We start from the raw sequence: 14,043 nt of genomic DNA, 5'->3' as shown, positions 1-14,043 counted from the left end.
GCGAGGTTTAATAAAAGAACTCTATCTGTTCCAATTTAATTAGAAAAGATGTTACATTTGTTGGCCTAAGCTTCTTGTTCAAATGTTCTGTTCCACCTTAAATGTTGCAGCAGTTAACTTCTTTTCCAGTCCTTAAGGCTGCTCAGAGTCCAGAAACAAAGTGATGCAGGTCAAAAATTTGTGGAAGTGTTGCAACGTGTGTCCGCTGTTTGATTGTGAAATGCTGGGTAGTACTCTTACATTTCCTCTGTGTTTTAGAGTTGAAAACATTTCCAGCGTTCAGAAATGTGTTGTGTTTGTGGTGAATATGAAACATCTGTGCCCTGCTTTAGTTAAAACCCCACAAGCCTTACAGCAGTGTTCTTCCACTGTCTACATAGCCCTGTTCAGAAGGGCTGCTTTTAGCGCCTGTTCCTTTAAATGATAATAAGCCGCTCGCTGTTGACCCCGATCCAATCGCGCAGCACTGAGGGGCGAGGAGCCGAAGCTCGGGTTTTTAGCCGTTCTTGCTCAGTTCTCTTTATTCTCTGTTCTCGGTTTTTACTCCGTGCTCTTATTTTTCAGTGCTCGTTGTGTGTTTTGCTGCATTTAAACCTTGTAATTGCGCTCTCACACAATCACGGTTCCAGCGCTGACTCTGACAAGGGGGCGGGGCAATCCTAAAGTCTCTGTACTTGAGGTCAGAAGCGGAGCAGAATCAGAGCGGCTCGTTTTATTTAGTGTTTTTTGACTTAGGCAGCACACAGAAAACTGACTAGGTGGTCTTGTTTCACAGTGTGTGAGTTGGTGGGTATGGACAGAGATTAGTCTCAAAATACTTTACAAATGCATAAATGTTAATCCACAAATTAAACACAAGTCGCAAATATGTTTCACTGTTCACAAATGAATACATCACAATCTGTGTCTCACAGACTGCAATTTGTACCAGTAACATTCATAAATACATGTTTTTGGTTTTCATAATTTTATGTGAAAATAAATACATTTGTTTAAATTTACATTGCAAATATTTACGACGGAGTTTTAGGGCCACAGGGGTAAAAAAAAAAACAACAAGATTCCGAGATTAAAATCAGAATTCTGAGAAAAAAAGTCGGAATAATTCTGAGAAAAAAAGTCGGAATAATTCTGAGAAAAAAGTCAGAATAATTCGCTGCGTATAATGGAGCAGACAGTGTAACTGTGGAACGCAATGTGTTGCTTAAGTTATGCTATGGTATAGATTTCAGGAATAAACACTCTTCTCTTCCACATCAGGGCCACAGTGTGATTAGTGTTTAAACCCTGAATCGGTGCACGAACCCAGGGCATGTAGTTTCACGATACAATTAATGATCACGAAAATGATGGATACAGAACGAGTAGAACTCCGGCGCCCACGAAGCTCCATTGCGTTACGGCTCGGACTCGTACAAAAAACTAAAGCCTTATGCATGAATTATTTATTAAACGCATTCACACGACATGACGCAGCCCCTGACTGAGATGCATAAAGGCTTTAGTTTTTTGTACGAGTCCGAACCGTAACACGATGGAGCCTCGTGGGCGCCGGAGTTCTACTCTGTTACACTGTGTCTGCTCCATTATACGCAGCGAATTATTCTGACTTTTTTTCTCAGAATTATTCTGACTTTTTTTCTCAGAATTATTCCGACTTTTTTTCTCAGAATTATTCTGACTTTTTTTCTCAGAATTATTCCGACTTTTTTTCTCAGAATTATTCCGACTTTTTTTCTCAGAATTATTCCGACTTTTTTTCTCAGAATTATTCTGACATTTTTTCTCAGAATTATTCTGACTTTTTTTCTCAGAATTATTCCGACTTTTTTTCTCAGAATTATTCTGACTTTTTTTCTCAGAATTATTCCGACTTTTTTTCTCAGAATTATTCCGACTTTTTTTCTCAGAATTATTCCGACTTTTTTTCTCAGAATTATTCTGACATTTTTTCTCAGAATTATTCCGACTTTTTTTCTCAGAATTATTCCGACTTTTTATCTCAGAATTCTGACTTTAATCTCGGAATCTTGTTTTTTTTTTTTTTTTTTTTTTTTTTACTGCTGTGGCCCTAAAACTCCGTCGTAAATATTAGTAAAGTCTAAGTCTCGAATTTAAAAATTATTTGTAAACTGTAGAATCTGCGTTTGTGGATCAAGTCTCTCACATGTTTTCCGTGACGTGCATTTGTTAATTTCCTCTCGCGGGTTTTTGGATTTTGAGACTTTCCTTTCGCTTTTCACCCGATCCAAATACAAATGTAGCCTGATCCACAAATGCAGCCAGCAGGCGAACAAGCCACCGCTAGGTGGCACTGTTGTTTTAGGACGTGTTCTCTTTATATTCTCTAAACAGAATATGCGCTTCTCATTGGTCATCACTTTTATTTAGCCAATCAGCAGCCAGAGTTAGCTGTCTATCATTTACTGCGGCAGCCAATGGAGTCACAGTCCCTCCTACAGGGGATTGTTTAGCTGCGGCCCTGACGGCAACAGTTCAGTCCTGAGACACTGGGGGAAACAACGGTGCCTCCTAGCGGTGGCTTGTTCGCCTGCTGGCCACATTTGTGGATCAGGCTGCATTTGTTTGTATCGGGTGAAATGCGAAAGGAAACTCCCAAAATCCAAAACCCCGCGAGAGGAAATTAACAAATGTATGTAATAGACTTGATCCACAAACGCAGATTTAACAGTTTGAAAACCAGAAACATGTATTTGTGAATGTAACTGTATTTGTACAAATTGCAGACTGTGAGACACAGATTGGGGTGTATTCATTTGTCAACAGTGAAACATATTTGTGACTTATTTGTGTATAATTTGTGGATTAACATTTACGCATTTTTAAAGTGTTTTGAGATTAATCTTTGTCCATAGGTGGGCTCCAGATTCAAACATTAATAGGAATATGCACAGAACAAGGGAGTTTTCCATAAAATGTCCCCTTTAAAACTCCAGCAGAGAGAGAGTCAGAAGCTGGGAGGATGGGGTTGAGCTGATGATGGAGGAGTGAACGGAGCTGATGACCTAAGCAGCTTTGTATCAGTTTGGCAGGAAAACAGCCGATGGAGATTGAGCACTTCCCCTCAGCACCGGTGCAGGAAGCACTGTTGTTCTTAATGTGATTGTATTAACCTAGAGTTCATGCAGCGATTCTGTGACGTCAGCCTGGTCCTCATAGTGATTATCTGATGCTTCATAGATGCTGGAGATCCATTTTAAAGTGTATTGTATACACTCTTAGCAAAAAGACCCTAGAACTTAAAGTTCTTAAGTCCTCCTTGTTTATACACTCTCTGTCCATTCTCTCAGCTCCTCCGATCATACAGCTGCACTGCTCTGTTGTTTGGTATACTTTTTTATTTTATTTTAGCCCCCTATCACCATGTTCTTTAAAGGTCAGGATCTCCACAGTACCCCACAGAGCAGGTATGATTTGGGTGGTGGATCATTGACAGTTATAGGTGGATCAGACACAGCAGTGGCTACTGGAGTTTTTAAACCATGTGTCCACTCACTGTCTACTCTGTGAGACACTCCTACCTCATTGGTCCACCTTGTAGATGTAAAGTCAGAGACAGTAGCTCATCTGTCGCTGCACAATTTGTGTCGGTCGTCCTCTAGTCCTTCATCAGTGGACACAGGCTGCCATTGTTTGGATGTTTTTTGGTTGGCGGACGATTCTCAGTCCAGCAGTGACACAAACATTCTGTTGTGCAGTGTATTTAATATGGGTGTGCATCTCTCCAATAAATGGTGATCCAATACATATCTCAATACATGCGGTACAATACGATTCAGAATCAATATATTTTAATTTGGACCGATTCGGTTTGATTCGATTGAGTAGGATTTTGATACGATTCAGTTCACTATAAAATGTTGTGAAATAAAACAATAGTTTCTTGTTTAAAGGAGATGGTAATTTTTACATTATGTGGTTGTATTTGACATGTGAATTCAGAAGTATGTCTTGTTTATTAATGTAACATGTTGCACTAAAAGAACTTTATAGAGCCTCTCTGGCAATGAAAAACAAACAATATTGAAGTTCACTATAGGCACAAATTAGAGCCTAAAGCTTTCAGAAGTGTGCATCAGATCAAAGAACAATGAGCTACTGAGGTAGAACATAAAATCTCACAAGACATCCTTTGGGAAAATTGAAAACGGAACATTAAGTGGCAAATGGTAAATATTCATATTTAACACTCACCAAGGGAGTGTTGGGGCTGGTTGTACTACTGCTGTACTTCAATGTGACATTGGGACAATGTGACAAGAGCAACGGTTTTGTGTAGCTGTCCGTTTTTCATTTAGATTTTGAGTTTGGCGGAGCGTTGTGGATAGTGTCAGACAATCTTGTTGAGAGAGAGAGAGAGAGAATTCTCGATCTCGATCTGCAACACCAAACCTATTGACATCTTTGTAATCGGGCCATCATCCGGTTCATGCTACAAATACACCGATTCAGGGATCCGTGTACCGATGTATTCGCCTCGTTAAAGTCAAAACCGGATATCCGATTCAGATAGTTTTTTTATACCACTAGTATTTAACTATGTACTAAGCAGATGATTCCGAAGCTGTGTTGTGAGATTGCTGCTGGTTTAGTCTTAACCTCAGACTCAGATAAACCTAGTCTCAGGTTTCAGGGAGAAATTCTGAGTAACTGGACATGAGTCTGATTCACTGAAAAGTAACTTGTCATGATCTTGCCTTGCTTTCTTTCTTGGACAGGAAAGATAACAGAGCTATGGTTCAGATGTATCTTGAGCTTTACCTTAAATAGAAGCTGATTCTCTTCTTTGGAAGATGATACAGATGGTTGCAGTGTGTCTTTATTGTTCACTAAACCGTTATTACAGAAAGCAGTCATTTACTTCTGCTTTCATGTTAAGTGATAACACTGATAATCTGGTGAAAGTGGGCCTGGCTGGGAGTGAGGGTGTGGGGGGAAGTTAAATCAGACAACAAGTGCACTATCATTTCTCAAAGTCGATGCTGTCAGCAGGAGAAATGGTCAGCATACAGATCTGACTGGGGCTAACCCTGATGATTATAATATTTTGGTCAGAGAAGATCCAAAAGGGTGTTCCTGAGGTGCAGTGGTCAATGCAGACCAAGAGTGGTGTAAAGAAGGTCGACTACAAGGTTACAACAAGGTTATGGGCAGCCAAAGCTCAGTGATGAATGATTGAGTGAAGTGAAGGGGTCAGCTTGGATCAACAGCCCCATATACACCACCACCAGGGGGCACTGTAAGTAGACAATGTTATTCATTTCACCTGGCAGTGGTTTTAATCTTGTAGCTTTTGCTGTCCCAAAAAAGAAGAAGAAAAGAAAACACCAAAATAGTAACTTTACTGGGGACGAGGAAAAAACCTTAATTTTCAATGGAAATAAATGTAAAAACCTTTCATTCCAACTGATTTTGGAGCATTTGTATTGGTCCAATCATCATGGCATATTTACACAGTGTGAAGGACAGCTGCTTTGTTCAAATTAGGTAGTGAATAAAAAACTGACAAAAATAGACATACGTTTTTCACTGGACAGCGATGGTATATTTTTTTATGAATGAAAGCTGTTATTTTTTGCTTTATTTAATGTCCCATGGATCCAGTAGTATTCCGTATGTTGCTCATGTTTCTCTGGATGGATTCTGTCTGAATTCTAAGCTGCAGGTGATTAGGGATCACATTTACCAGGATTTTAACATTGGTTTTAGTTTTCTGACCTCAGCAGTGCACTTCTGCTTCTCTCCATTTGATGGAGCCAGTCACTGACTTTCTTCTCACATTTTGGGAATAGGCCACTGCAAACGCTGTTGTTTAGTTCATTTAATCAACTGGAGTTCACCTTTTTACAATAATTTATTCAGAATACCTGGTTCCCTTCTAAAACAGACATCTTTGTGATAACTAAAGGGCATCACTTTACTTCATCACTATTTAAATGCTGGTTTTGTGATGTCACATTTTACATGGATCCATATATATTAATTACTGATTATTTATTTTACTTGTGAATCATTTTACATCTCTTTACCTTTTAACAACTAAAATCAGTCAAAATCCAAATGAATAAAAAGATATATATCTCATTTAACGCTTTAAATACCAATAAAGATTAGAGGGGAGTGTATAAATCCTCTTTATAAACTAAAGACATATATTTAATTCTGTATTCCTCAATAAAACAAAATATCGATTGATTGGTATATAATATCAATCTTCAGTGTAAATAATTAGTCAAAAGTCATTTTCTGACTCCATCGGATGTATGATGATGTTTACACTGAGATGACTGTAATGTTGTGGATTGTCAGTGGTTAGAAGCAGCAGTTCCTACTTTTTCCGATTGGTGGCGCCAGTGGCTCATTTTGCTTTTTAGCTTTTGCCCTACATTTGTGCACATTGCTCCTGAGCCACTTCAGCTGAGGGTAGGATGACTTGCATTTGGTGCAGAGGCTGGGCACATGACTCCTTTATTGTAAACACATCTTTGAAAGTGTTGGTAAATCAGTGTTTCTGGTTGAACATGTGACAAAACTTCTTAGTACTCTGTCATGTCAAAAAAAAAAAAACATAGTTCCAAAAACGATGGGAGAATATAGGAACTGCTCCCAACCGTGATTAATCAGTTCTGTTCCATTGCTCAAAAGCATGTGATCCTTTTCCTTATAAATTTGTCTTTATGTTTATAAATATACATTAGTTCTCAATTTAATGCATGCAACAGGTTGCGACAGGAGTTACATCACCTTTATTTTACGCTGCCCAAGTCGGAAAACATGGAATAAAACGGGTTGTGCTGACTCTGCTCCTCTTCTCACATCAAATGCAGAAAATTTTTAATTGCCCCGCCTGCTCGTCTGAGTCCGTCCAATCACAGCACTGGACCCTTGTTTATGTGAGAGCACAAAAACGAGGTTAAATGCAGCAAAGCAGACACAACAAGCACCAGAGAAATAAGAGCACTCAGAAAAAACGAGATCAGAGAAAAAAGAGAGCTGAGCAAAACTGGCCAAAAACTAGGGCTTCTGCACCTTGCTGGTCACTGCAGTGGTCTCGGGTCGGGGTGGTCGGGGTGAACAGTGAGCGGCTCTTTATAATTTATGTCACACATTAGGATCCAATATTGTCACCCGCTAAGTGGACTGCCTTACATGTGTGTGAGGATGTCATGGTCGCCCCCAGACTCAGTTGGCTGTGGAGATGAATGAGTGGCACTTAACCAAAGCTAGTAAAGCTCTCTTATCTGGAAATGGTTTGTTGACTGACGTGGAGTCAGCTGGCTTTACATCAAAGCTGCAAAATCCGGGCAAAATGTTCTGGGTTTATTGCTTCATACTGCGGTATGTATTGCAATGTGCATTGCAATACCAAGGAGGTCCCCTATATGAGGGATCCGCTGTTTGCAGTGTGATGAGCTTCTTTCAGGGATGAAAAAAGCAGCCATCTCTTTTAGTGCACTATATATATATATATAACCTGCAAATATGATGTAAAAATAACAGCATATTAATCGTTAAAATACAGACAATTTTTGCACCGTTTTAAGTTGTATCTGGACCAGTTATTTTTGTACTTCTGCTCACGTTTGTTGTTTGGGAAATATTTACCCAAGTAACAATAATTAAAAGTATTGTGTTAAAAAAAAAAAAGATGGCAGTCAGTAATTCTATTCAATAGTGTGGGTATATTCTGTTCAATATTCTGGGTATAGTGAACAAGGGAGCAAGAGCAGGGATTGGCATGTGTGTGCATCCAGTACCTCACTCCCCTTGAAGAGAGTGAATAAACTCACAGCTGAACAGAGTTCAGGGATCTTAATGGAACTTCTGTCATTCTCCCCCTTGTCTAATCAGCCCTGTTCAGAACTCCCGCTTTCTGTGCCTTTTCCTTTAAATGGTAATGAGCCGCTCGCTCTTCACCCCGACCCAAGCGTACAGCAGCAAGGAGCCGAAGCTCTTTTTGCTCTCATATTTTTTATAAGAGAACCTTATAAATGCACTTATAAAATAGGGATGTCCCAATCCGATCTCAAAAGTCGGTATCAGGGCTGATCACAGCATTATATTACTCATCTGTATTGGCTTTATTGAGCTCGATCCCAAGTCCGATCCTCTGTTTCCTCGAGGCAGCAAGCCCACATTCCCTCCTCCCTCTTCTCCTCCTCCCCCTCCTACTTCTCTTTCTCAAGCTTGTTGTGACCAATGTGAATATTCCCTTCAGCAGCCGTGTTTCTAAAATGTAGCACGCTTCGTACACGCTTCCACTTCCTGTATCCATCATTTCAAATGAAAAGCCCTCTGCATTGTTTGCATAAAAGTCTGAAGCGGCAGCAGTAACTCTACTGGTTACTGTGGTTTTTATTTGTTGTGACTACTCGAGCACTTCAAAGTGGTATTGGGATGTATATGAGCTGTTTGTGAAGACACCTTTTGTTTTCTTTTTTTTAAAATAAATATAAATAAATGAATAAACAGCAACTTGGGTGCAGGCAGTCTCTTTCTTAATGCAAGATATTTCAGTGTCAAGCTGATTTCATTAACCATAATGTACGTGTTTGACCCCCACACAACAAAGAAATTCATTTCAAGCTTATGTTACAACAGCTTTATGATTGCTGTATCAGTGTTGGCTAATACTTAAAACTGGCCTAATGCCGTTTCCTTGAACAGTAAATTGCATTTGTTCTGGACTTGTTCTGATAAGGTTATTCTTGGCCTGGTCTCGGCTTGCCTCACCTGCTTTCACCCTGCTGCGTTTCATAATCTTCCTGCTCTAATATGGGCATCATTTCCTTAGTTGTATGTAACTCTGTTCGGTGGCTGTTTCCTGCCAGGCAGATGAAGACTGGGTCACATCCTCGGAGAGAAAGGAAGGGAGCGGCTTGGGGAAAACGGTCCGGCCGGATCTGAGAACTGATGAATAGCTGAGGAGGGTGGAATCATTTTGAGAATAGACTTGTTATTGCCCTGTATCTCAGCGCTGCAAAGTGAGAAGACCTCATTGTTGGCCATGAGCTCTCAGATGGCCAAAACACAGCAGAGTTCCCAGACAAAGCTCTTTAGGATTGGACAGGGACAAAGAAGGGCCTGTGAGAAGTTGAGAAAGTCTCACTTTTAGGAATTTGCATAGGAATAGCTGCTCATTCAGCATTTATTCGGAAATGAAGGGCATTAATCAGGAATTTGTTCCTCCTCAGCTGCAGGAACCTCTTCTATATTTCTGGGAAGGCTTTACAGTACGTAGCGGAGCATTGCTCGGAGAATTTGAAGGCATTCATCTATGAGAACCGGTGCAAAATTATAATAGCTGGGTTAACTGATAATAAAAGCGGTCTGCAAACTTTTGCTCCAGTGACAAAGAAAAGCCACACACTCCAGACGCCACACGTGTCCTGGCTTCCCTGCCACATTTGGGGGATAAAAAATGGCATGAGACATGCTCCTTTAATGGGTCTCCTGTTCAGGCATTTGTTGTCAGTGGGTGTGAGAGAGAGAGAGAGAGAGGGAGAAAGAAAGAGTCCCCTGGCCCCCCCACTCATTTAAAGAGGCTGAATGTTGTAATCTGTGTGTGTGAGTGTGTGTGTGAAGACAAGGATGAGTGTGCAGGTGCCATGGTGTTACACAACTGCTCTCTGTATCATAACAACCTCCTCACAATCACTTCCTCTTCCTTTATCACAGCGTACACACTCACTTGCTGAAGAATACCCTGTGGCTTCCTCTGTGGGGTTTAGACGAATCATAGAAGAAAGAGCTGCACGTTTTATTAATGGCAGCCTCTCTGTGCACTGTGTGCAGGATATGGTGTCCACTGTGGTTATAAGAGCTTCAGGTCATCCCTGAGTAGCCCAGGTTGATGGATGTTACTGCTTAAAGGTGCAGTATGTACATTTTCTAAATTTTCCAAAACTTGTAAATGATTTCAATTAAACTGTTTATTTATTATTTTTTACATGATTTTCCATGAAGTGCCGCTCACAGGATGTGAAGAACCCAGCTGTTTGTTTTTTGTAGTCCCTGAATGACTTAATGCATGGTTTAATGGTGGGCTAGGGCTGGACAATAATTTGACATGAATATATATCGCAATGTAATATGTTTCAATAACAATTCTATGATTTTTAAACACATTTTCAATATTTCAATTGAAATTCTTTACAGCATCTGTCACTGCTGATGTTCATCACATGGCTGTGCCGTCAGTTCAGTGCCGTCAGTTTAAAAATATTAATATTGACAAAGCCAAGAGGTTTATGTTTGAAAGAGATGTCGTGTTTTGTTTTGTTCTGGGCAGTTTTTCTGTGGCTTTTATGTAGTTTATATCGATATCTGAATGATGTCATATAGACTGAAATTTAGAAATATATTGTGATATCAATTTTGGCCATATCGTCCAGCCCTAAGTGAGGCCCCTTTATGCTGTGAGGGTTTAATGACATTCAGCCACAACAGCATTAGTGAAGTTAGGTACTGAAATATGACTCCACAGCCCAATCCTGGGGGACTTTATTAGATGTCTAGTCCACTCTTGGCATTAGGCATTGAGACACTTGGGCTCATATGCAGTTGCTCCTCAGGATCTCAGTGTAATTTCATGCTTTACAAAGGAGCTGACTGACACTGTGTGGTCCCAGTTGAATGTCTGTATCAAAAGATATAGATATTGTGGACTGTAGTGTGTGCCAAGGTTAAGTAGTGTGTGTGTGCATAATTTTGGTTGGACTTCTCCCCAGAAATCCCCAAAGGTCTTAGGTTTAACTCAGCTCCACAAAGAAGTGTTCAGAATTCACTGTTATTTCCCAGTCATTTTTATTTTGCTATGGTTTCATTTTCCTCCTCCTGCATTATGTCAGGCTTTGTTTCTGTGTGTGTGTGTGTGTGTGTGTGTGTGTGTCTTAGCTCCTCCCTCATCACATGAATGTGACCTTGAACTCATGTACCCTATACAGGTCTTTGTCCATAATACGACTCGTGCTTTTATCATGTGCTGACATCCCGCAGAGCAACTGAGGATTAAATATAACTCTTGATCCTTATTTTATATAAATTATTAAGTTATTTACTGGTTGTTGTGGCAGTTAATAGAATCGCTCAGTTTTAAATATGACCCAAAGTAAGTGTGAGCTCTAAAGTGAAAGTCCACTGTTTATTTTAATAGTTATTTGTATAAATAAATATTTACATATAAACAAACTCACTGAGAGAGAGGTTTGGCTTTAAATGTTCTGCTTTGGTCAAAGCTACAATCAATATTGTTCATAGTGGTGGTGCTTTCTGAACAGGGCAGTTTGAACAGGGCGAGAACGCTGCTGTGGGGCTTGTGGGGTTTTGACCAAAGCAGTTCATAGACGTTTCATTAAGAACCAGAGCTCTCTTCCACTGTGGAGAAGAGGGAGAATATGCACACTTTAAATTACATTGTGTAGCAAAACATAAATAATTGTCCATGTTGTCACTGTCCAATTAAAATATACAACTTCCAAAATAGCAACTTCACAGAAGAAGGCAAAAACTGACTTCTGAAGTCAGTGTAAAAAGTGTAATTTGGAGCATTTCGATTGGTTCATTCATCTAGTTTTAACAAATTGTGAAGGGGAAAAGCTGTGTTCAAATGATGCAATAACCTACAAACTGACAAAAATGGAGATATGTGTTTCTGATTGGACAGCGAGGATATGCATAAAAGCCTCATCATAAAAGATCTGCTGCCTTTGAGTTTATTACAAAAGGAAGTTGTCTCTGTGCAGCATTACTCCACTGGACCTTATTTTAAATCAGTTGTGTCATATGGGCTGGGTCATGTGATGATGAAAGCATGGAAATGACCTTTGGTCCTGAGAGCTGTATCTGCTCATGTGGCTCAGTGACATTTTCTGAGCTCCTGTAATGACTGGCCTTGTGTTCTGGAGGCATCCATGCAATGTTTTTTAGGTAAAGTCTCCGTTGTCCTGTTACAAAAAGGAAAGTGGTGAAATTATATCAAGGTTCAATTTAGAAAGGGATCTCTGGCTGATCCCAGGTGATGCCACAGCCATCCGAGGAAAGGAGAGCACAGTGTACTTTTGCTGTCTGGGTCAGCAGAATGGAGAACCTAGAATTTCACAAGCACAGTGTTGGCATAACAGGTCTGGGTATTTCAATTAACACTCTCCTCTAAGTGTGTTGAGCTGTCAAGTGGCATGTGCTAGCATCAGTTTGAAAAGAAACAGTAGGTGGTTTCACATGTCTAAGAAGCAGCATGCGCTCTTCACCCTCCCAGGCTGGTGGCATTGTGTGCAGTACTAGTTAATGGAGGAACTGGATATGAGACATTTTTGGGTCATTTGCCTTGGCGCTCATCATGTACATGTATGGCATGGGTGGGCAAGCTTTTTCCTGCTGGGGGCCAAACTATTATTTACAGATTTGGTTGCTTTAGAAACACCCTCATTTCCTTGGCTAAGGAGTCAGTGTGTTTTTAGGTGTGTGGTGTAGGGTTGAGGCTGTATAACAGTAATACTATATACTGTGGTATTGGAAAATTTGGACATATCTCAAAATGGGGATGGTGTGTGTGTTTGTGTGTGTGTGTGTGTGTGTGTGTGTGTGCGTGTGGTCACAGGAAGTGTGTGTTGTGTAACAAATTTCTCTTTTGTGCCTTTAAGTACAAGACCATAAATTTAATTTATGTGCATTTAAGAGAGCCACAGGAAGGGGGCACTGTGGTTGGTCACTGACTGCTGATGTCACACTGAATACAGCTGGAGAATAAACACAAGGCCAGTAGCCCACTGCAGTTGTGAGTTTAGTGCTGAGTTTGGGTTAAAAGAGAGAAGAATGAAGTTGAAAACAGACAAAATACGTGTAAATATGTGTGTTGTGACCCTTGGTTCACTGGAAAATCATCTGCTTCTGTGTATTAAACAATTAGCTGGCCAGCTGTGCTGAGCTGAACTGCATAGCGCCGAAAACCCTTCAGGCTCACACAGCCTGACAGTGCACCCTAAACTCCGCGGTAATACCGTGATGATATTTTGAGACTGTATGACTGTATGAAAAATGTTGTGATGTCTGTCACTGGGACTGTTATTTTCCTGAGAATGGCAAGGGCTTTTTCTCAAATGAAGCCCAAATTAAATGACCCCCCTTTCACCTCAGTGAGAAAGAAGTCCACTCTTCTTTTTTTCTTGAAAGACATGACACTTACAGTGAACTTTTCCTCGTTGAGACATATTTGCACAGCGGACATTACGATGCCAGATATGCAGATATTGGTTGACACTGCGATCACGGTTCACACAGCCGACTGGATAGTGTTAAAAGGGCAAATGTCCGACCAATGGCTGTTGTAGAAAGCCAAAATATACAGACAATAACAGTCTGTAAAGGTGGGTTACATACGGTCTAATGTACCCTTCTGTTATTCCAGTGCAGTGATCTGTGCACTGCTTCCAAACCCATGAACCCTGATGCTAATTGTGCATGATTAAAGGTTTATACTTTAGCTTAAATGATCTGATTGTGTGGCCACTCAGAGGGTCTGTTTGTGTGAGACCACAAGAATGAGCAGCAGAAATTAAGTATGTAGTTCCGGCCCATAATGGTGCTCTGATGGAGAGATGCTATAAATTAACACTTTATTGTTTTAAGGTAGAAAGTGCAGACAGTTGGTGGGAGATATTATTTATTCTGAGTTTTAAGGTGGTAAATGCTGACTGCAGATGGACGGATATTGTTTATTCTTAGTTATAAGGTGGGGAGAGCAGAGGGTGGGTGTAGGGAGCTTGTTTAGTGTTAGTTTTAAGGTGATATTAGCTGAGAGCTTGCAGAGTGTTTTAAGGTGGTTTGTGTGGCCAAGCAGTGGGAACATTTTTAAGGTGGTAAGTGCTGAGGGCTTCTGGATGGAAATTGTTTAGACTTTGTTTTAAGGTGGTAACAGTAGAGTGCTTGAGTATATAGATTGTTTAGTCTTTGTTTTAAGGTGATATGAGATTTTGCAGAGTTAGTGGGTTAGTGCTGAATGCTAGCGGAGGGAGACAGTGCAGA

At 40.3% G+C, this 14,043-nt stretch overlaps 1 protein-coding gene across 2 annotated transcripts in view; it reads left to right on the top strand.

The window, feature by feature from the left end:
• LOC136678342 (guanine nucleotide-binding protein G(I)/G(S)/G(O) subunit gamma-12-like) overlaps positions 1-14,043 on the top strand; it is a 29,489-nt gene that overhangs the window by 3,959 nt on the left and 11,487 nt on the right. Inside the window, exon 2 of one of the 2 annotated variants that reach the window (XM_066656367.1) lies at positions 9,817-9,894. The exons of the other annotated variant lie outside the window; for it this stretch is intronic. The gene's annotated coding sequence lies outside the window, so the exon portion shown is untranslated. The remainder of the gene's footprint in view (positions 1-9,816; positions 9,895-14,043) is intronic. 2 annotated transcript variants of the gene reach the window in all.

The sequence above is a fragment of the Hoplias malabaricus genome, chromosome Y (assembly GCF_029633855.1).
Source record: "Hoplias malabaricus isolate fHopMal1 chromosome Y, fHopMal1.hap1, whole genome shotgun sequence".
NCBI lineage: Eukaryota > Metazoa > Chordata > Actinopteri > Characiformes > Erythrinidae > Hoplias > Hoplias malabaricus.
Note: the sequence above shows the minus strand (reverse complement) of the source record. Positions and strands in the feature narration are given on the sequence as shown.